This window comes from Tinamus guttatus, unplaced genomic scaffold (assembly GCF_059628265.1).
Source record: "Tinamus guttatus ecotype Peru unplaced genomic scaffold, ASM5962826v1 Tinamus_guttatus_pri_ptg000370l, whole genome shotgun sequence".
NCBI classification, from domain to species: domain Eukaryota; kingdom Metazoa; phylum Chordata; class Aves; order Tinamiformes; family Tinamidae; genus Tinamus; species Tinamus guttatus.
The window spans coordinates 102,889-126,949 of NW_028288904.1; the positions used below are offsets into that span (position 1 = coordinate 102,889).

Here is a 24,061-nt window from a genome sequence, read left to right on the forward strand (position 1 = left end):
ATGGGCAAGAATATTAATTAAGCATATTAATGCTGCAATTACAGCAATAATTTTACAATGTTAATTCTACAAAATGAAGTACCTCATCTTCTGTGTAATACTTTTTTGATTGTTACATACCTTGAGATCGCCTCAAATTTTTGAAAATCACACAAAAAGAAATATGTCCAGATATAGCACAAACAAGTCTTAAACATGCTCTTCTAATTCTCTACCTCCAGACTAAGATATTTAGCAAAGATAATGTGAAACACTATGTGAATGAAGTATGTTATAAATAGGGTATTTAAATTACAAAACAATGAATATCTCTATGAATGAATGAATCTGTGATATTAATTTTTTGTTCATGCTGTTCTTTGCTTTAACACCATCAGTCAATAGCAGCTGACAATAATGGAAAGAGATGGAAAAGTCTGAAAAAAAATTATACTGTGGATTAACAGGAATTAATACTTAACATACTCTTAGAAAGATTAATGACACAGTGGAATATGTGAGGAAACAGATAGATGGACTGCAAGACAAAAATGGCAAAATGAACCTATCCATAATCATTTATCTATGGAAAATAGATTTAAAAGATGAACATATTATCCTATCACAGAGAAGTGATTTGATGATAACAGTTAACAAATTAACAGGAAAAAAAAATAACCCTAATTTTAGTTGCTTGAATGAACATTTTCCCTTCCAACTATCACGGCTCCATATAAATATAATAGTGGTTGTTTTCACAAGTCGTTGTGTATCTTAAAAAGAGAAAGAAAAGAAAGGGCCTTCATAGATCTTTGAAAGGGCTTATATATTATTACTATAATTATTATTACTTTCGTGCATTTTTGCATATCTCTTTCATAATCAATGTTTATTATTTTTTAAGAGATGGATCCTCTGACAAATCTGAGAAAGGTGAAGTTTTTGTGAAAGGAGAAAAAGAAAGACTGACAGAGAGCTACTGAGCCCTTTTGTTGCAGTGGCTCTTGCTATGTAAGAGGAAGGGGTTACCAGACTCAAAGTCAAAAAAAAAACCTGCTCTTACTCTGAAGTCTTCCAATGTACCCTTCTGTATTTCACTATGTCTAAATGCAGATAGAATTGGTCACACAGCATGCAGAAAGTGGGAAATGCCCAAAAGCTTCTACCTCATTTTGTGAGAACAGTGCTACTGCACCTACACAAAGCCAGTCAGTGAAGGGAGTGGGGCCATTTATTCTAAATATATCTGAAACAAATTCAGTACTTTTTTCACTAGTGGTTTTCAATTTCTATGGAAGAGCTCTATATGGCATTGAATTTATTCTGATTAAGTACTATCAGGATTCAGAGATATAGTCTCTGGTAAGACTCTGCTCGCCTCTTGCAGGATCAACGCAGAGTGTTTTAGTTTTCTTTTAATGGCTATAAAAATTAACTCAATTCCTTGAAATTGACTTTCCAAATTTATCCACTAAAATCTCTGGTGAGGAATCTAATTCCTTTTTTTCAGCAAAGGCAGTGATGACAACTCTACAGGCTTTTGCAAGGTTGCTTGGTTAGGCTTTCAGATCGGCCAGACTAAGTGACCTTTCCGTAGGGGACCCCTTCCCTGTTGTGTGGCCAACTTACTGTGCACAAATAGTACCCTCACTCTGGTTTTTAGAAGTGGTGGGTTTATTACATATGGGTGCCAGATCTGGCACTCCTCAGAAATATTTTACATGAATCAAAACCACTTGTTTCAAAGTGCACAAGCCCATCCCAGGCTCATTCTTTTACCTAGTATGAGAGATATTTAAAAGATAAGAGTTTCCTGGAAATAGATTGCTGTAACCAGATCAATTTTTGTCCTTTTTCTCAGGTGAGTCCCTGGCACTCTGTCATCTGACCAGAAGTGCATTTATCCTGAGGGGAAGGGCCTTCTGTCCTTTAAGGCAAACGGGAATGTGCCGCAGGCACTGCCAGAGCAATGTGTCTGCACTGGGACTCATGCTCCTGGGGGTAGTAGAAAAGGCTCCCTTGATATGGGCAACAGGCCAGATTAAGCTTCCTCATGAGTCACATTTGTCTTCAGAGCTCTGGACTTGGCACTTTTTTCTTTATAATGAACCTTTTCCTTTATAATTGGTCGTTAATGGATTTTTTGGCCTTCATCTTTTTTTTGCATTCAATTTGCAAAACTGTACAAGCTAAAAATTGACCTTCTGAACACATCCTTGTTTTTATATATATATATATGCTTATAAAATAAAATACGAAAGGAAAGTAAAAGAAAGCATCCAGAACAGATTAGTTAAGGAAACAAGACAGCCAGGCTGTAACATTAGTGGTAAACGTAAAGAACGCCAGCAATTCTGCTTCATTGGTTGCACAGAACAACAGCAGTGACTTTACACAACTTTTAAAAGGCTTAATAAATCTCACCAGTAAAAAATATCAACTTACATTTATATTAGTCCTGCACTACTTGTATTCCCTAATATGTTGATTTTATTAATTTTTCTAAGGGTATGATATCATCATCAATATTCCTTGGTTGAAATATACATCTTATAAGCTGTTCAACATGCTATGCATTGGCAAATTAAAAGTATTTTTCTTAATAGATATATAGTAAAACAAAGTCAATTTAGTGTATCTATTTTCAAATATATTGCTAAGCCAAGTATATACTGCCATAAACTATATAGCAATATGCAAATAGCTGTGGTTAGGTCATATGGATTTCTCTGATCTGACGTTGTTAATTCTACATACATATCGTATACTTGCTATGACTCTCTATTTTTGGCACTGTATTTACAGTTTAGCCATACAAATCCATTTATCTCAATAAAACTACATGCCTTCTTAAGTACTCAATTGCTACAAATAATCCTAGAAATAGTTCACTTAGCTGATAGCACTTCAGAGTTGTTATAAAGGTTTGCAAATACATTTTAGCAAGCATCCTTATCCTCTTTCTGCTCTCCCAGTGATACTTTAGCGCAGAAACCCTGTTAAATAGCTTTTCTTTATTCAAAGCCCTACAGCAGTTAAAAGCCTCAAAGCCCTACAGCAGCTAAAAGCCATTCTCTAGTAGTGAAACGCACTTCATCTGTACATCGAATCCAAAGTAGCATTGAGCATTAAGAAAATGAAGTGAGAACAGCTTGAAACCTCTACATACCAGGCAGGCATGGTGCTGCGAGTGCTCAGGCATCAGTTTCACATGCAGTTTTTCTGCCACAGTGCTAGTTTAGTCAGTCCTTACCCATGGCCATTGCTCCTGCCACCCGCAGCACTCAAATGAACCTTGCTAGGGAAACTAGTATGGCTGAAAAATGCCTCTTTCCCACTCCAAGTTCTTTTTCAGACAGTTCAGTTCCTCGAGTTAGTTTGTCATATAATTATACAACATTGTGCTCTTCAAATGAAGAGTCTGTGCATGATTAGAAATAGAAGCTGGGTAGCTCTGCTGCTCAGTGCAAAATCGTAACTTAATTCCACATTATCTGCATCCCCAACCTGTCATCACCACAGCACTATCCCTGTTTAAGCAGGATGTCTGCATGATCTCTGCAGCATTCAAAAATAAACACGTGTTCCCTCTGGCTGAGTCATTTCCATTATTTCGTGACCATCGATGCAGAGTTTAAGAAGTGCTGTAATCTGCCTGATTCCATATATCATAGTGAAACTTTATCCACAGTGTCGTAATTTACCTTTTTAAGCTGTAAGTATAAAGACTGACCCATGATGTTCCATGTATAGTATCAAAAGGACGACTTAACCTTTCTTATTCCTACATCCTTTCTGACCTCAAACAACAAACCCTACCACAAAAGTTTTCCTACTGCAAGAAGTCAGGAGTACTAAAGATGAGAGTGTAAGAGGGGAGGAGGGCAGAATTTTAAAACAATATTACTTAGAACTCTATAATTTTGTCAGCTTTTATTTTTACCTACAGCTAACAAAGTCCTAAAACCAAGAAAAGAAAAATTTTTGTCATTAATTTATTAATTTTAAAATGCCTTTTTAGTGAGGTAGTTTGAGGAAGTGCATGTTTATAATGTTTGGAGTTTGTGATTATTTAGTAAGAGTAAATATGAATTTAGTATGAATTCAGCAAAGAAATATGAAATATCAAAACTTCACCTGAAAAATCATTTTTTTTAAAATATACCTCCAGAGTAATTTCTTAACGTTTATGAAGGCCTGCATGTAATAGTTCTAGGAAAAAATAAATGGAAAGAAACCCCCACGATAGGTAAAAAGACCAAATTATGCTCTGCATGGATTGTGGATTTACCCTAGTACATATTCTTTATTATTTCTTTGGGCAGGAGAATATTTTTTGTAGCAGGGAGTTACTATGCTTTCAGCTACATATTTATTCAGACCAGAAATACACAAAGAAAGAGTTATAAGTATTTTTCTATACTGTAAAAAGTTTAATGTTTATACCTGCTTGGAAAAAGACTCTGGCAATTGTAGTGCGACACAGTGGGCATGGAGTGCTGGCTGGATTGTCTTTGGCAAGTGTCCTCAAGCAAGGTTCACAGAAGATGTGGTGGCAGGGATAGCACATGTAAGGATTGAAATAAAGATCCAGGCACACTGCACACAGATAGCTTGCTTGGTCTCCTCTGAATTCATGCTCATCATCTGTGTGCAGGTTATCATTTGCAGTCTGCAAGAAGAGAGAGAGCACATTTCTTCACAGCTCAGCTTATAACTATTTTGGATAAATCAATCAGCAAGAAGGTGGCTTTAAATACAGCTGAAGAAGTCAGTACACTGTGTGATATTCTTAACTTTTAAAACACATTACTTTCAATGAGATAATGAAACATATGGACAAGACAGGAATGTCACAACAAGCATTGAGGAGGTGGAGAACAAAAGTCAGTAAAAGAAAGTACAAGAAACAGTAAAAAAAAAGAAAAAAAAACCCAAAAAGCTTGACCCAAACTATAATATTATAAGATTTCTTATTTTAAAACAAATTTTAACAATTTGTAATTTCATTATCAAAATATCTGGCAATTTTCCTAAGAAAGGCAAAATGAACAAACAAACAGCCCTAAGTTCTTCTGCCTTTGAAAGGTAATTTGTGAAGAGTATGTTTCTGCAAGAGTCACGGTTTAGAACAAACCACAGCTTTATCACTAGAGTGGAGAACCTGAACCTTAATGTAGAAAGGAAACCCTTCTAGATTTTCCTTCTAGGAAACCCTAACAACCTGACAAATGCTTGGTTTTGCTAGCATTTGTGCTATGAATTTTCTTGAAGTGATGTATTTGTAGGGAGGTGTAACTGGAATTCCATATTGTGTACATGCCATTTGAGTATAAAAATGTTTATATAGTACTACCAGATTCCTACTTTGTTCTTGTAAAATAATTAAACCTTTCCATGCAATTTGAAGATCTTATACTGATGGCACCCAAAGTTTCTGGCTTAGGAAAAGTGTATTTTCTTCATTTCTATGGGAACAAAACAAGAAACAAATTTACTTGGCTCTGTTTCCTCTAATTCTACACTGTTTCATAGCTAACAGAACCCAACATATCCAATGGGATCCAATAGACTCACAAGGAGACACCCAAGAGAGGGGAGGGTGTCAGACTGCTGTGTCAAAATTCTTCTCAGATGCCCCTTATTCTAAACTTTCCAAACCTACCTAGTGGTTCCCCATTTAAGCATCTTAATTCCAAGCTGCCTTATAGTATCAGTGACTTCTTGTAGGCTCCAATACCCACACTTAACCCCCTATGCTCAACTACTTGCTCAACCACTACCCCATACCCACCTCCTTGCCAGGCCTGCAGAAGTCCTTATAGACACCTATAACCAACACTAAGCACACCTCATGACTCACCGCTACCCAATATATACTGCTCAGGGCCAGAGCAGCTGCATGATTAGCATCTAATCTGCATAATCACCAGCTACCTGTTAGACAGACCACTTTTGACACTTGTAGGCCATGGCAGACTATCACTGCTACTTATATACCAAATATTCAAAATATTTTGTGGCTATTCAGAGACATGGGAGTCTCTATGTCTGTCTCAGGGATAATTATGTTTATGGCTTTCTGCTTTGGATTTTTGCTCTCTCTCATTACAGTCAATCCTCTGCTATCTGGGTTACTGAACACAGCAAATAAGTCCTAACAGTATTATTATTAAAAAATAAGCCCTAACAGCCTTCTCCTGAGGACTGTTCTGCCATTCAGAGGGACCTAGACAGGATGGAGAGTTGGGCAGAGAGGAACCTCCTGAGGTTCAACAAGGACAAGTGCAGGGTCCTGCACCTGGGGAGGAATAACCCCAGGCACCAGGACAGATTCGGGGTTGACCTGCTGGAAAGCAGCTCTGCAGAGAGGGATTTGGGAGTCCTGGTTGACAACAAGTTAACCATGAGGCAGCAGTGTGCCCTTGTGGCCAAGAAGCCCAATGGGATCCTGGCCTGCATCAGGAGGACCGTTGCCAGCAGGTCGAGGGAGGGGATCCTGCCCCTCTGCTCAGCTCTGGTGAGGCCGCACCTGGAGTATTGGGAGCAGTTCTGGGCTCCCCAGTACAAGAGGGACATGGAGCTTCTAGAGAGGGTCCAGTGGAGAGCCACAAAGATGATTAAGGGACTGGAGCATTTGTCGTATGAGGAAAGACTAAGCGAGCTGGACCTGTTTAGTCTGGAGAAGAGAAGGCTGAGAGGAGATCTGATCAACATGTTCAAGTACCTGAGGGATGATTGTTAGGGAGAATGGGGCCAGGCTGTTCTCCGTGGTGGCCAGCGACAGGATGAGGGGTAATGGGTGTAAGTTGAAACATGGGAAATTCCACCTCCATATGAGGAAGAACTTCTTTCCTGTGAGGGTGACAGAGCCCTGGAACAGGCTGCCCAGAGAGGTTGTGGAGTCTCCTTCTCTGGAGATCTTCCAAACCTGCCTGGACGCCACCCTGTGCCACATGCTCTAGGTGTCCCTGCTGAAGCAGGGTGGTTGGACTAGATGATCTCTTGAGGTCCCTTCCAACCTTAACTATTCTGTGATTCTGAGTATGAGTACTATGGAATGCATTTGAAAACCCAGAGCAGAAGTATGTCTCCGGGAGGATTCATCAGTTCTAGATAAGCATAATTCCTAGTAGCTTGGGTCCAGCACTGTCCAAACATGAACTCTTGTGCAACCCAGAGTGTCAACCCTTATGTAGCTCTTACCTCAGCACTTACTACTCCAGCTTGCTTTTCTCTTTGCCAGATCTGAGAAGGCTCCAGAAAACCAGAGCCAGCTTTGCTTTGGTCTGTTCTGAGCAATCTGGAAATTTACTGTGGACACAACCAAGCTACTCTGACATGTGGCCACCTTGGGTCTGCTTTGGATTATTACTTTTAGCTCCAAGAAAGCAATTGTGTCTTTTTTTTTTTTAAGGAAGTCTGCCCCAAAAAGAGCTTTAGAGCATCACTGTATTATAACTAATCAATAATCCTGCTTGACCCAGGCTGTCTCTACACTTAGGAGTAGCCAACGCTACAATGGTATGGCAAAAGGTAATTGAAAGTTGGCTCTAATTATGTAATTTTATAAAGAAGGAATGCTTTCTTTGACAAAAATCAGAGAACAGACTGGCTCGGAGAGTGAGGAACGTAACGTTTGTGCTTGGTACACAGCAGAGATGACTTCAGCTGAAATTAAAAAGCACTAATGCATTTGGCAATGAAAAAAACCCATAACTCAGCCAGGTAAGGACAAAAGTCAGAAATAAAAGCTAGCACAAAACCAAAAGGTAGGAGGCAAAAACAAGCGTTTGTAGACCTGCTTTGAAAGGAATGGAAAAATAATGGGTAGAGGAGCACCAGTCTGACTGCGTGCACATTAAACACTGCACAGGCCAATTTAGCACATAAGAGAGTGGAGGCAAAACGGCTGCAGGACTCCAGGGTGGTGGAAGGCTCTGAGGTGGGCTTGTAACCAGGATAACATGAACAGACAGGAGAATCTCAGTGTCTACTGAAATTAGTAAGATCTAAATTATTCTAACATGCAAGCTATATTCTATTTAAAAGTAATTTGATTAGTGGGTGAGAGGGAGAAAAGCTGCCCTTCTCTGATATGCTATCTACTCAAAGCGCATCAGTTAGTGCAAAGCTTAAATCACATCAGTTTCCCTATGCAAGAAACTAATGTTAAATAATTTAAATGAGTATTATTTTTATTTGCAACTAAGCAGTCCAACAACCAAAGCTTTGGTGTTTGGGAGATTTACAATCATAAAGCAGAATGTTGCCCTTGCAGAAAGATTATAATACAGGCAAAATTGAGGAAGGCCATATGGATGTAAGGGACAGTGAAAGGAATAAAAGACTGCAGAGTCCAACAGGGAAACCTCTTAAGCAGTACAAATTCTATTACTACTTAGCAATGAATGAAAGGTCCTAAAAACTTCCACATTCCCAAATCACATAGGAAATGCTAATACTGACTGTATCACCTTACCGTGATCACTGATATTTCACTGGATGAATGTCATGGGATGTAAACAGACAAACAAACAAAACAGGCAGAAGAACAAAGGATCAGCTTTGGCTTGAAAAGCCTGTAAGCATGTGAAAGAGAGACATTATCATCTGTGCTGATGCTATATGCTTGCCTTCCAGGAACGGCAGACAGCAATTGGAGTCGACGGCACGCCTCACCAAAGCTTTTGGTGATCGACTCCCTTCGACGGCAGCCTGCACCGGACGACTGATTGGGTTCCCGAGACTGTCCAGAGACAGACGAGAAGAGGATCAGGGGGATCCGCAGGTAGGACCAGGAGGGGGTCCTCAAGTGGTCTGACAGAAAGGACTAGGTCTGAAGGAAAGGACTAGGTCTGACGAAAGGGACTAGGTCCGACGGAAGGGACTAGGTCTGACGGAAAGGACCTCCAGGTAACGCTAAGTCCGACGGAAAGGACTAGGTCTGAAGGAAAGGACCTCCGGGTAGCGCTAAGTCTGACGGAAAGGACCAGGTCTGATGGAAAGGACCATTGAAATCTCACTGGTGAGTACTATGGGACAGTGGGGAACAAAAGGGGTGACGACCCCGACATGGACAACCAGGGAGAGCATCAAAGGGAAGCCAAAAGAGGGTGCTGGGAAAAGGAATGACGACCTCGATTTATACCCATATAGTCCCTTGGGGAGACTTTTGAGGGTTTGGGATAACTTGTGCATTCCCCCAGAAATAACCAAGGAACTAATGATAAAATATTGTTTTGTTTGGCCAGAATATAAGTTACCAGGGGGATTTAGGTGGCCCCCTGTAGGGTCAGATGACGATCCTAGTCTTTGTCAGGTTTTGTGCCAGTATCTCAGTGATACTGAGAAGGGTCTCATTGAGAAAGAATGTGCGTCAATATGGTTAAGGGGAACATCTAGAGGAATCTATGTAACAAAAGAGAGAGGCAATCTGCTGAGGGGTTGGAGTTGATGGCTGGATTGGGAATGTCAATTGATATTGTCGGGGATGATAAAGAAGTTAGCACTACTGTAACTTTGTGCAAAGTGTCTGATAAAGCTAGGCTGAAGTGAACTCAGAAGTGTGGGCAGTTCCAGGAAAAATGATAAAACAGCAATTGACATGGACAGTCCTCTTGCAAGGATACACCAAGGCACCGGTCCTATTTGGACAAGCCTTGCAGAAAATACTGAAGGAATTTATCCCACCCCCAGGAGCCAGGTTACTGCAGTATGACTTGCCCCTATCAAGTGAACAAGAGAGGGTGGTGAAGGAAACTGCTGTGAAGTTACTCAATTTCTTGGCCCAAAAAGGGTTCAGGGTGTCGGGGAAAAATATATATATATATATGTATGTATGTATGTATATTATATATATATTTGGGGCATATTTTGGCTGGAGGTTTAACCCAAAACAGCCCCAATGTTGTGGTATGGACATGAGAAGGAGAACAGAGCTTTAGAAAATATTAAAAGATAAATTGACCAAGTCTTTGGCTTTAGCTCTTCGGGACACAGAGAAAGACTTTGAATTATATGTGGATGTCAAACAGGGCCACGCCAAGGGAATTTTAGTACAAAAGCACGGAGGCATGCGAAGACCAGTAGCTTATTTTTCTAAAATGTTAGACCCAGTGACAGACGAGAAGCGGATCAGGGGGATCCGCAGGTAGGACCGGGAGGGGGTCCTCAAGGGGTCTGAAGGAAAGGACTAGGTCTGACGGAAAGGACCTCCGGGTAGCGCTAAGTCCGACGGAAAGGACAAGGTTTGACGGAAAGGACCATTGAAATCTCACTGGTGAGTACTATGGGGCAGTGGGGAACAAAAGGGGTGACGACCCTGATATGGACATCCAGGGAGGGCAGCAAAGGGAAGCCAAAAGAGGGTGCTGGGAAAAAGGTATGACGACCTCGACTTATACCTATATAGTCCCTTGGGAAGACTTTTGAGGGTTTGGGATAACTTGTGCATTCCCCCAGAAATAACCAAGGAATAAAATATTGTTGTTTTGTTTGGCCAGAATATAAGTTACCAGGGGGATTTAGGTGGCCCCCTGTAGGGTCGGACCACGATCCTAGTCTTTGTCAGGTTTTGTGCCAGTATCGCAGTGATACTGAGAAGGGTCTCATTGAGAAAGAATGTGTGTCAATATGGTTAAGGGGAACATCTAGAGGAATCTATGTAACAAAAGAGAGAGGCAATCTGCTGAGGGGTTGGAGTTGATGGCTGGATTGGGAATGTCAATTGATATTGTCGGGGATGATAAAGAAGTTAGATTTGGACAAGCCTTGCTGAAAATACTGAAGTGTGGGCAGTTCCAGGAAAAATGATAAAACAGCAATTGACATGGACAGTCCTCCTACAAGGATAAGGAATTTATCCCACCCCCAGGAGCCAGGTTATTGACTCAATTTCTTTGCCCAAAAAGGGTTTAGGGTGTCGGGAAAAAAAATATATATATATATGTATATTATATATATATTTGGGGCATATTTTGGCTGGAGGTTTAACCCAAAACAGCCCCAATGTTGTGGTATGGACATGAAAAGGAGAACAGAGCTTTAGAAAATTAGAAGATAAATTGACCAAGTCTTTGGCCTTAGCTCTTCTGGACACAAAGAAAGAATTTGACTTATACGTGGATGTCAAACAGAGCCATGGCAAGGGAATTTTAGTGCAAAAGCATGGAGGCATGAGAATACCAATAGCTTATTTTTCTAAAATGTTAGACCCAGTGGCTAAGGGGTGGCCTTATTGTAGGGGAGATTTGAGAGAGATTCCTTGGCCAGATGGGGACAATGTGTTTATTGATGGATCTTCAAGAGTAATAGAAGGGAAACGGGCTACAGGATATGCTATCATTAAGGGAAGGGAGCTCCTGGAGGGAGGAAAGCTGCCGTCTACCTGGTCAGCCCAAACCGCAGAATTGTATTCTCTAATAAGAGCCTGTGAATTCTAAATATGCATATGGGGTGGCACATATGTTTGAAAAACTATGGGAAGAAAGAGGTTTATTAACTTGCCGAGGAAAGGCATTGGTGCATAAGGATCTGATTGCTCGCCTGCTGGAGGTGGTGAACCTCCCCAAAAGGGTCTCAATAATTCATATCAGGGGACATCAGACAGGACACTCAGAGCAGGAGGTAGGCAATCGATTGGCTGATGAGGAAGCTCAAAAAGCAGCACTCCTACCAGAAGTATCTAAGATCCTCCCTCTCCTACCGGTAGTGCAGCCATTACCAGAAAAGATGTCTTTTCCGACAGAAGAATTAAGTATCTTCTGGTAATAGTATGTCAGTTGACGGGATGGCTCGAGGCATTTCCAACTGCCTCAGCAACAACTGGATCTGTAATTAAGGTGTTCTTAGAACAGATCATTCCAAGATATGGGTTGGTAGAGGCAATAGATTCAGGCAGAGGCACTCATTTTACAGGAAAGGTCCTTCAAGGTGTCATGACTGCCCTAGGGATTCGATGGGACTTGCATACCCCTTGGCATCCTCAGAGTTCTGGTAGAGTGGAAAGGATGGATGGGAATATTAAAAAGCATCTTTTGAAATTGGTGTTAGAAACTAAGATGCCGTGGACACGACTTCTCCCATTAGCTTTAGCAAGAATAACAGCAAAACCGAGGGGAGACATTCAACTGTCCCCCTTTGAAATAATGTTTGGGATTCTCTATCCTGTTAACACCCAACCTGGCAAGGAGGTGGAGATAAGTGATATATATTTAAAGCAAATGTGGCCAGAATACATTCTCTTGTGAAGTCTCTCCGACAGGAAGCCCAGCTAGCACAGACCCTCCCCTTGGATTTTGCAGTCCATGATATCCAACCAGGGGATTGGGTCTTGGTACATCAATCAAGACAGTTGAGCATGGATGGACTCATCACACCAGAGTTAAGATTTCCAAGACTCCAGAAATCTGGACTTCTCAGTAGATCTGTACCGCTGGCTGGGAGTGGGTCTGGAAAATAAACTCTGGGTTGCTGGGTCTGTGGGAGTCCAGGAGGATATGAAGACTACTCATGGGTACTAGACATACTGAATGCAGGTTGTTAGTTAATAACCTAGTTTGTAAAAACAAATATTGTCCAAAGGAGGAAAAAAAAAAAAAAGAAAAAAAAAAAGAGGAGGGATTGAGCAGAATGCTCAAGTTTCTGTATTCATCAATAAGGGGGTTTCTCCACAGTTTGGCTGAAGAGCAGGACAAAGGGAGGGGAGACTGAGCGGAGCCATGAGCCAGTGGGACAAAAAGAGCCATCTGCAACGAGATGGGGGCCTTTACAAAGGAGGGAAATAGGGCAATTCCCCCACATTCTTCAGCAAGGGGGACAAAGGAGTTGGTGAGCTCAGGTGTATACAGATGGCGGGAGGCAGGAGTTCGGTGTAGGTGTAGATTCGGTGTAGATTGTTAAGAAACCATGTCCTTTTACACATTTACTTAAGTTTTATTCTTTCTACCAAAGCAAAAGATCGCCAACAAGTTACAGCAAAGCACTTGCTATCTGTATGCTGACAGCTTACATATATAAAGACTTAGAGAATTGTAGGACCCTGTGCAAAGAGGGGCCATATAAGAAGTTAATAAGGTTGAGGTGACTAGGTACCTAATTTCGCTATTTGCTTCTGTGAACATAGCTTACTACTTATGCTGAGTCACCGTGCTCTTGCTTTTCGATATCTGCTTCTGTGAACATAGCTTGCTACTTATGCTGAGCCCCCCCTGCTCTTGCTGCAACCATGAGAAAAGATATCAGTCGTGAAGAACTGGTAACTGCAAATAACGTACGCAGGAGTTGCAGCTGTCTATAAAAACACGGACTTTTTCCTAAGACGGCACAGATCTCAGGCAAACTGTAAGAGGCCGGCCAGCTAATAAAAGCTTGCTTTTCAACCTACCAGGTTGAGCGTGCGGGTGATTATTGAGATTACAGACTAACATTTTGGGGGCTCGTCCGGGAGCTCAGTAATTGCCAGGCCCTCCCTGGTTGGGAAGGGCTGCCTGACTTCGCCGGGGGAACGCTTCCAGGGGGAGCGCTACCTGACGAAGTTCCAGGTCCTCAGATCTCGAAAAACCTCGAGGTAAGGTATCGTACGATTCAGGAGGTTAAGGGGCGCCCCGATTTCTGGTGTGGTGGACTGTGGGAGGTCTGACGAGACAATAACTCCCCACCTCCGGCACGCGTGGGACGCCACTGCGTTGCCCTGGGTAAAAGGTTGGAATAGGTTGGAACGTTCCGCAAGTAGTATCATGGTCATTGTTATTTGTGTCGGTTGTCGTGCTAATTGTTATTTGTGTCATTTGTGTTGTGTTCTAAATCGCTTTGATCCATACAGAATGGGACAATCGAGTTCTGTTCCCGAAGGACCCCTTGATTGTTTTTTGTCAATTTTTCAAAATTTTAGGAGATGGACCCTCCTAAATTATGGGTTTAATATTAAGGCAGATAAATTGAAAATCTTTTTGTAAAAGTGAATGGCCAACTTTTGGAGTGGGTTGGCCTCCCGAGGGGTCTTTCGACCCCGACGTAGTCCAAAGAGTACTTTTTATCGTTATGGGGGAACCTGGGGACCCCGATCAGATTCCTTATATCGTTCCGTGGAATTATATCCTAAAAGAACCCCCCCATTTGGCTACAAATGTGTATGGCAAAAATGTGGAAATGGGCACAAAGTACTAGCTATGAGAATGGGGAAGGAGAAAAGCCCCCCATTCCATCTGCCCCATCCGTGCCAAAATTCCCTGTCTTCAAAGAGCCACCCGAAGATCCGATTTAACCACCCTATAGCCCCCAAGAAGCACAAAGCCCCCCTGTGGTGCCGGATCAACACGGTGGTCCTGTCCAGGACGACCCTTTATCCCCGCCCCACACTAGAAGGGGTTAAACTTATGGCCCGGTGGGAACTGGTGAAGCCATCTCTCCTGACTCCACCAGCTCCCTGGTATCAGTTTTACCGCTAAGGCAGGTCCCTGGAGGAAGTGGGAGCGCGCCCTTCTCCACCATGGACCTGTATAACTGGAGGCAACAAAACCCTCCCTTCTCAAAAAGATTGTGGGAGCATGATATCCCTTCTTAAATTTGTAATATATAGTTATCAACCCACATGGGATGATTGTCAGCAGCTCCTCCATGCTCTATTTACATTGAAAGAGAGGGAGAGAATATTAAGAGGAGCTAGAGAATTGATACCAGGTATAGAAGACCTGACCGAACATGGTCGTAGAAACGTTCAAGATGAACGTGTGCCCCTCCCAAAGGCTGGAGTGGGATTACCATACAGTGGACGGGTGAAGGTCCACTGAGTTGTATCAGCAGTTTCTGATACAAGGGCTTCAGAAAAAAAAAAAAAAAAAAAAAAAAAAAAAAAAAAAAAAAAAAAAAAAAAAAAAAAAAAAAACTACCAGTCAGAAAACCTACAAATTTGTCAAAAGTAGCAGAAGTTAAACAGGGATCCTCTGAATTCCCAACTGCATTCTTGGAACGCCTGCTATCGAATTTATACCCCTATTGATCCAGAGGACCCTGCTGTAGGGTACGGCGCTCGGAAGATCTCACGATGTACGGGAAGAATAGGGAACTAAGGCATATGCCATATTAGGTAAAGAGCAACGCTTATTGGCTATATAGGCATGCTTCCGCCTTTGCTACCTTTATAAGATCCAGCCTGCGTATATTAAACGCCATTTGCAGCATCCTCATATTGGTGTCTGTGCTCTCTGGCCCGGGCACGGGTTGGACGTGCCTGGCCGCCTCGGCGGACAGAGTCGATTGCCAATGTCAGGCAACAAGTGGTGACCCCGACGTGATACTCCGAGGCGGCGGACCGCAGGCGGTCGAGGGATCCGGATCATGGAAGGGATAATCAAGGTCGTATTATCGTGTGCTCGTGAATGGGGGATTTCTATGAAATCGAACGCAGTTAAGAGCTGCATTGAGCGGCTCCTTGAAGAAGGGGCGGTTAACAGTGCCGGGGAAGTTTTATTCCCTCAGCACTGGCAGAGATGTACCACCGCGTTAACGGAATATGGTATGTCTAAAGGGAGTGCGAAAGATCTAAAGACATGGGGAGTGATACGGCAGGTCCTCCAGAGAGCAAGGGAGGAGAGGGAGACTTGGAGGGCAGCACGGGAGGCGCTCGGAAAGAGCGAAGCAGTGGGAGTGCAGACAGAGGCTGATGATCAGACCCTCTGCAAGCTTTCGATCTGGTGCAGAGAGAATGGGTTCAAAGCCGAGCCCCACCTAGTATTCAAACCTGATGTGAAAGCCAAAAGCAAAGTGGCCATCGGAGCCACGGCAGCCTTTGCAAGCACTTCAGGACCGGGACTGCCACGCCACTGAAAACCGCTGGCGTTTGGAGATCCATCGCTAACCCCCCCGCCCGTGCCTGCCTCTGTGCCTGCACCTGCGGCGCCTACACTGTCTGTGCCCCCGCTTCCGCTTGTTAGATCGCCTTGAAAAAAGGAGAAAGGGGGGCTGGGGAAGAGAAGGCGAATGAGATCAAGGAAACTTATGTTGCTGAAGGCTTGATGAAAGCCAGGAGGGAGGTGCAGAGGAATTTGATCTGTCTTTAAAAGTGGGGGTTGAAGAACTGTAATGCTTTAAGTGAGGACGGAAACCGTTATTAGGGCTATTATTTCTATTTGCTATGTTCATCTCTATTATGTGTTGTATCCTTTGTATATTGATGCCGACACGAGGTATGGTTGAAAGGTGGAAATTTGTATGATCTGTAGAGTCATAAAACTATTGTGAAAAATAGGATCCAAGACCCTGAGAAAGAAGATGTTTGCCTGCCCAGGCTGAGCGATAAGGAGCGCGGAGGCGGCTGCCCAGCCAGGCTCAGAGCCGACCTCCTCCGAAAGCAGCTGAAGGCGGCTGCTCGACCGGGCTTGTAGCCAACTTAACTGCAAACATCCTCTAAATTAGTTTGAAGGTCAAACACCCGAGAGGGAGGGAGATGAGAAAGGCAGGACCCTCAGACTGACGACTGGGACAATTTACTGACATGCGCACCTGCGCACCCAGGAGGGAAGATTATGTGACTGAAGGCGGAGTTTGTCCGCCCCCTGGTCTGCCTGCTGGCACGTACTGGCCCTACGTGGCAGGATGCACCGGGCATAAACAGAGAGTGCAGAGAGAAAGGAGGGGTGAGACTCCTAACACTGAGACCCACGTTGTCTCTGCGGGGACGCCCACCGAGTTAGGAGCCTGTCAGCAACCCTCTAATCTGCCAACTTGAGAGAATGTTCAGTCTCAGTGTCCTGCCGACAAGTATTACCTCACGAGTAATTAGGCATACTTTGCTTCTCTAACGTGCTTTCACCTGAATAGCCATAGCCACTTTGTTCTGTGTGATTATTGCCGAATCCCAAACCCATTCGCAACCTAATTGGCAGCGAGGATGGGATTAGGCAATTGAGACAGTGGAACTCACTAGTGGAGTGCACAGCTACGTGAGGTCGTGCCACTGGATGGAAATTGTGTTTGTGCTGTTTGTATCTGTGGTTTTTAGATCTTTATTGTGTAATATATATATCAGCAGAGAGGGCTAAATAAGCACAACAAGAAAGTCCAGAATTTGAAAGTGGGAAAGTCAGGAATAACTCAGACTACGGCGTCCCCCCCCCACCTCCCCCGCCCACCCACCCCACCTATGGAGGACTGGGAGCGGTACTCTGACTTGTATCCTTGGAAAGAGACTAGGGAAGTACTTCAGCATGGGAAACAAGAATGAAGCGATGGCCAAGCTCCAGTGCAACTGACACGGAAGGACCTGCAACAGTCCTTACAAATTGTAAAAGCCTCAATGCTACTGGAGCGGGCGCCTCCTTAATATACAGAAATCCCAAGCAATTTCTGGGGAGGAAACCAAATTGAAGCTATGCAAACATAAATAGAAATGGAAATCGAGAACCTTTCAAAATGATTCGGACATCTTAATAATCGATTTAAAAGATTGTTTTTTCACCATACTATTACATCCTGAGGACCATGACATAGTGGAACATATGAACCAAACGCTGAAACGCCAGCTACGAAAAACGAAAAATTGGCAAGAGCAGAATATGTTTTAAATTTTTGAGATTGCCCCAGGATAGCCTAGTCCCTCTGATGGTCAAACACAGGGCTGGGCTAAAGGGAGGCCTGACAGAAGTAAAGTCGGGTCCGTGTAAGGTGATGCTGAGAGACTGGAACACGGGAAAATGGACGGGACCCTTGGGCTTAATAACCTGGGGAAAAGGGTATGCTTGTGTCGTTACAGATACTGGAACCAGATGGGTGCCAGCAAAAATGGGCGAGACCTTGGCTGGAAGCAAACTCGCATACATCAGATGTAGCAGGCAGGCAGCTGGTACCCTAGCTGTGGAAAGTGTGAGCCTGCAGAAGAACAACATGGGAGGAAGAAGTGTTACTGTTATTATTAGCTGTATATTGTGGCTTTTAGGAGGTAATATTACTTTTAACGCTATTATAGAAGCTGATGCTACTTTTAACACTAATGGATATGTTATGCTACTTAGGCGTATTGTTAATTATACCCAAATTAAGAGTTGTTGGCTTTGTGGGACAGCGGATCAATTGATGCACTGGTGTTAGGTATTCCTCAAAGCAACTGGACAGACCTGAATCCATATAGCCTACTCAATACATCATATCAGTGCACACAGGAGAATGTATGGGCGGGCACGCCAATAGCCATCATGCTGGAGGAGGCGCTGCAACAGCGCAGCACCACAGCCTCCATAGTTCATGTGAGAAGTCATGCCAGTATACAGGGATATTATCAGGAAGGCAACAATAAAGCTGATGCAGCAGCCAAGGGTGTATGGACAATAACACAAGCTCGTGCTATACACGAGCACCTCCACATAGGAGCGAGAGCCCTCGCAAAGCATTGCAACATTCCCCTTGCAGCAGCCAGGGATGTGGTAGCCACTTGCCCGTATTGCCAACGATCGACTCTATGGGGTGCTGGGGTAAATCCCCGTGGCCTAAAGGCAAATCAAATCTGGCAGTCAGACTTCACATTATGCCCTTTATTCAGACCACGACCCTGGTTAGCAGTTACAGTGGATACATGCAGTGGACTGATCATAGCCACACAACACCAGAGGGTTACTGCGCGTGCAGCTCACCAGTATTGGATAACGGCTATAGCATGGTTAGGCGTTCCGCGAATAATCAAAACAGATAACGGCTCCTGCTTCACAGCTCAATCTACGCAAGACTGGGCTGACAAATGGGGAATTCAACTGCAGCACGGAATTCCCCACAATAGCCAAGGACAGGCAATTGTAGAGAGAGCAAATCAAACCCTCAAACAAAAAAATCAAGATCCTTGGGGAGGGGGAAGGTCATACCCAAAGAATTCCCAGTATGAAGCAACCAGAAATTTTGATGCGAGCGCTATATTCGCTGAATCATTTCATTCGTGGAAATGAGAACGAGGCACCAGTGGATAAGCATTGGGCGGTCGCAGCTATAGAGGATGGGCCCCCAGTTCTGGTCAGGTTCCCAGAGAAAGGGATATGGGAGTCTGGGTGGAACTTGGTAACCCAGGGAAGGGGCTACGCGGCCGTAAGACAGCAGGAGGTAGTGAAATGGGTACCCACAAGGTGGATAAGACCGAACCTCAAAACTCATGGCAACTATGAGCTTCCCCCTACAGGAACGGCTGGTGGGACGACCCCCACAACCCATACACCTCAGTGATGGAGGATTCGACTGGACCCCGACCTACTAAGAAAGCACCTTGTCCGGTTGAAAAGGAAATATTGGAGAACAGCAAAACAAACGATCGACATGGCAAGACGAGGAAAGGGTCTCTTTGCGTTATCCTGCTGATACAGGTTGTATGGAGTCGACCAGGAAACACAGAATCCTAGGCCCGACAATGGGCGAGGGCGAGAGGCGCATCCCATTATTGCCTCCCCACCGGGGTGGAAAAAGGGGAAAGTCCTGATCTCAACCTGTGTTGAAAATGTTGCAGTTTGAAAGCCGTAGTGGTAATGGTGGTGGGGGGGGAAGGAGGTATCAAAAAAGGTATCGGATTCACGAACAGTCTGTCAACTGTAGGTCCGATTGCCCCCCCCCAAACAAATAGTCGAGTTCACAAACAGTGTGATTTATTCAAGTGCAGCATTTACAAAGCAGGTTTCGGATGTTAGTACAGGAAATTCTCTACTAGAGCATGGGGTTTTTAGCTAGCTCTGATGTACAAATATGCAATCATCACTCACCCCAGAAAATGGGAGAAGACGTCCAGTCTCGAGTCTCCTCAGGCAGCGTCCTGGCGCAAGGGGAGGGAAGGGGGCTCAGCCTCTCAACTGACCCAGGAGTTACGATGAATTCTTCCCTCCAGACTTTTCATCCTTAGTTCACCTTTTATACTTTTCTTTACATTCAGGTGGAGCTTGAGTGACTAAAGTCATACTTAACCTTGTTGTTGATTGGTGGAAAAGTTTCTCGCTTTCATTTAAAGGTACAGTCAACCGAAAATCTAAAGCGCATGCTCAGTGAGGGGTGGTCGTACCTCGGAGGCGGGTAACTTCTGAGATGGAGGTACGGTTTTCACATTATAATGAGCAAAGTTCAAGCAAAGTTCATCATTTGCCACTTTTGCTGGCTCAGCACCGGACTTGTTATCGTATATCTCTCATTAGACAGCCACTGTGCAGCTTATCAGCAGCCCAGCAAAGGGAGTGCAACAGAGTTTGGCCGTGGAGCTTTCATCCCGCTCCATCCTCCGTTACTCCCTTTCGCAGCTGCGAGGAGGGCAGATTGCGTTGCCCAGGGAACCGTGGAGGAGCAGAGTCCGTGCGTACCAACCATCCTGGAAGTGGCAACTGTGTAGCACCCCAAGCAGGCCTCTGTAATGCTAGAGCTATGTGAGGCCCTAGTTTTCCTCTCAGTTCCTGCTTTCAAACAATTCTTCTACAAACGCTCCTTCCACACAATCCACTAACATGCTTTGCTTTTGTAAGCTTTGCGGCTTCGCTAACAGATAACGTTTTATGCAAATTAATGGCACAAAGAGCAGCAAATCTCACAATACTGCCTAGTGGGACAGTGTATGGGGAATCATGGTCACCATATGGGTCATATGTTAATGTGACATACTGCTCCCATCATGTGAATTTCACAGGGTACCTAGAGATAGTCACTCAGAAGGCTCAGAAATGGGAGAGAAAGATTACATCAGACCCCTCTGCCACCTGTGAAAGTTATAATACAATAAATATAGACAGAGGTGTGGGAAGATTTAGCTGCGGGGATGATGAAGGAAACAGGGAGTGGATTATACCCGAAGACTTGTTTAGACACTCAGGTACAAGATGGACGAACGGTACTATAATTCTCCCCACCTGAAACGTTTCCTGCTCTAGCGCGCTATGCTTGCTGGCTGCTGCATACCTACCACCAGACAAAATACCCCCAACCCTTGTAAAATTTTTGCCCCCATGTCACCTGGTGTCTTTTTACCGGGTAATATGAGCGAGGCACCATTCCTCGTCCTGGTGAATGCTAATATTACTTGCCTCGGCCCGATTTTAGGATCAACAGGGCTATACAAAATTCAAAGCTCGACCTGTCACTTGTTGCGGACGAATAAAGCAGTAAACACGTTGTCTCAACAGATAGCGGCAGGTTTTAGGGATGTCAACAAGATACTCAAAGCACATCACGAGGCCATCAACGTAATCTTCGAGATTCTCCAGGTGGGGGGAGGCCGGTCCAGAACATTAAAACCTAACATTTTGTTGCCTGACCACAAAAGACTACGAGAAGATCGACAAGAGGTCGGAGGCCATTCAAAACGTAGGATCAGATCTGCTACAGATGATAAGACGTAACCCAGGAAACTGGAGATGGCTTGAGAACATAGGCAACAGTATCTGGGCATGATTACTATCCTGGTTCAATTGGATTGATTGTGGAAGCTTGGGTTGATTATCATTATGGTATTGATTGGTGTCTTTTGCGGCATGTCTATTTTGTCATGTATAACCCACTATGTATTGCATCAGCTACGACGCTCACAGAAACAAGGCAGTCACAATGTACGCTATCAGCAGCTTGTTCAAAGTAGTGATATTTAGGATACTTAGATTAACATGGGGAGGGGGAGATGTAGGGTACGGCGCTCGGAAGATCTCGCGATGTACGGGAAGAATAGGGAACTAAGGCATATGCCATATTAGGTAAAGAGCAACGCTTATTGGCTATATAGGCATGCTTCCGCCTTTGCTACCTTTATAAGATCCAGCCTGCGTATATTAAACGCCATTTGCAGCATCCTCATATTGGTGTCTGTGCTCTCTGGCCCGGGCACGGGTTGGACGTGCCTGGCCGCCTCGGCGGACGGAGTCGATTGCCAATGTCAGGCAACACCTGCAAACCAAAAAGCTATAAATCTGGCCTTTGTGTCTCAGACATAAGAAAAAAAGATACAAAAACAAGATGGGTTTGCAGGAAAAACGAGTAGAGCTAGTAGAAATTGCTCAGAAAGTATTTGATAGTTGGGATACACCCAAGGATGCCTTGAGAAAAAAAAAAAAAAAGAAAAGAAAAGAAAAAAAACCCCACCAAGGCAACGATAGCAACAGTGGCAGCTTTACAAGCCACTCCACCCCATCGTCCTATAGATAGGAAGCTTTACCAAGGAAGGGAAAGGAAGGATAACATGGGGAACTACCCAGACGATCCATTCTTGACCGAGATCAGTGCGTGATTTGTAAAAAGAAAGGATATTGGAAAAATGAGTGTCCTTACCAAAATGAGCCACCAAACTCGTGAGAAATTCTATTTATGAAAAAAAAGAAAGCAACTGACGGGGCCGGGGTTCTGACAGCCCCAAGAGCCCAGGGTAACTTTGAAGGTTCGGGGGTAACCTGTGTCGTTCCTTACTGGCACCTGACCGTCACACTCAATAACTTAAAGAACCATTAGGCCCCCTGTCCCAAGAGACAACTAGGGTACAGGGTGCCACTGGACGGATGGCAGCAGTTACGTAACAGATGGAGTCCGGTATGCAGGGGCCACAGTGGGAACACAAGAAGGCCGAGTAATATGGGCCCAATTGTTCCCGTGTGGTAGTTCGGCACAAAGAGCTGAACTCATTGCTCTGACATGAGCACTACGATGGGCAAGAGGAAAGGTGGCAAACATCTATACTGATAGCTGGTATGTCTTTGCCACTGCCCATGTGCATGGGCAGATATACAAAGAAAGGGGACTATTAACATCAGAAGGAAAAGGCATAAAAAATAAAGAAGAGATCTCAGCCCTACTGGAAGCTGTGTGGGCCCCCTGAGCAGTAGCCATTATCCATTGGCCAGCACACCAAAAGGGAAATAGTCCCCAGATACAGGGCACCGCTCTAGCCGATAGAGAAGCAAAACAGGTGGCTCAACAGCCAGTGGGGCCACTACAAATATTAACATTAATGCCTCAGACCCAGTGGCTGAAATACCGCCCCCAAATATCCTGAAGCCGAGAAAGATTTATATAAAGGACCATCAAGGGGAAGAGGGAGATGCAGAATGGTGGTAGCTGCCAGGAGGAATACTGTGTTTATCCGAACAGATGGCAGAAACCTGGCTACGAGACTTGCACTCCAGCATGCACCTCTCCCCTAAAAAGGCACTTGAGTTGTTATGACCTCACCTCTGGACGTCAGGTCTACGTCACAAGTTGGAGAGGATCTCTGCCCGATGTGCTATATGTGCTCAAGTGAATCCAAAAATATCCTCACCAAACCAGGGGACTAAAGAAGTGGGGGACGCACCAGGGGTTCCCTGGGAACTAGACTTTACCGAGATAAAACCCGGAAAGTCAGGATATATGTATCTACTGGTATTTGTGGACACATACTTGGGATGGGTAGAGGCTTACCCAACAAAAGCAGAAACCACCACTATAACTGCGAAAAAGCTCATGCAAGAAATAATTAATTCCTCGGTTTGGTTTACTACACAGTTAGTAGCAAAAGCCTTGGAAATCACCTGGAAATTGAGGTGTATCTACCACCCCCAGAGTTCAGGAAAGGTAGAATGAACTGTACCTTAAAGGAAACACTTACTAAATGGAATATTGAAACAGGGGCTAACTAGGTGGATTTACTCCCAATGGCGCCAATGGCAAGGCTTGTCCAAATAGGACCGGTGCCTCTGTATCCTTGCGGGAGGACTGTCCATGTCAATTGTTATTTTATCATTTTTCCTCCCTTCTCTGAAATAGGATACTGCTTTTAGAGACTGTCTGGCCTGGTTGCTTTAAAGCAATTTGAAGAGATTCCATGTCTAATTTTCCATATTTTCCTGGAACTGCCCACAGTTGTGAGTTCACTTCAGCCTAGCTTTATCAAACTCTTTGCACAAAGTTACAGTAGTGCTAACTTCTTTCTCATCCTCCACAATATCAACTGACATTCCCAATCTAGCCATCGACTCCAATTCCTCAGCAGATTGCAATCACAATTTGGGACAAAAAGAAAACCACGCGTCTCAAATTTATTACCCACATCCACTATTTACGCTGGATAAGATGCACTTGCTTTTCTTTTCCACTTACCCCTTGGATAACCAAGGAG

At 44.0% G+C, this 24,061-nt stretch overlaps 1 pseudogene; it reads right to left on the reverse strand.

Annotated features, from left to right (window-relative positions):
• The window catches only part of LOC104578076 (E3 ubiquitin-protein ligase RNF180-like), a 76,533-nt pseudogene that overhangs the window by 27,432 nt on the left and 25,040 nt on the right, over positions 1-24,061 (reverse strand).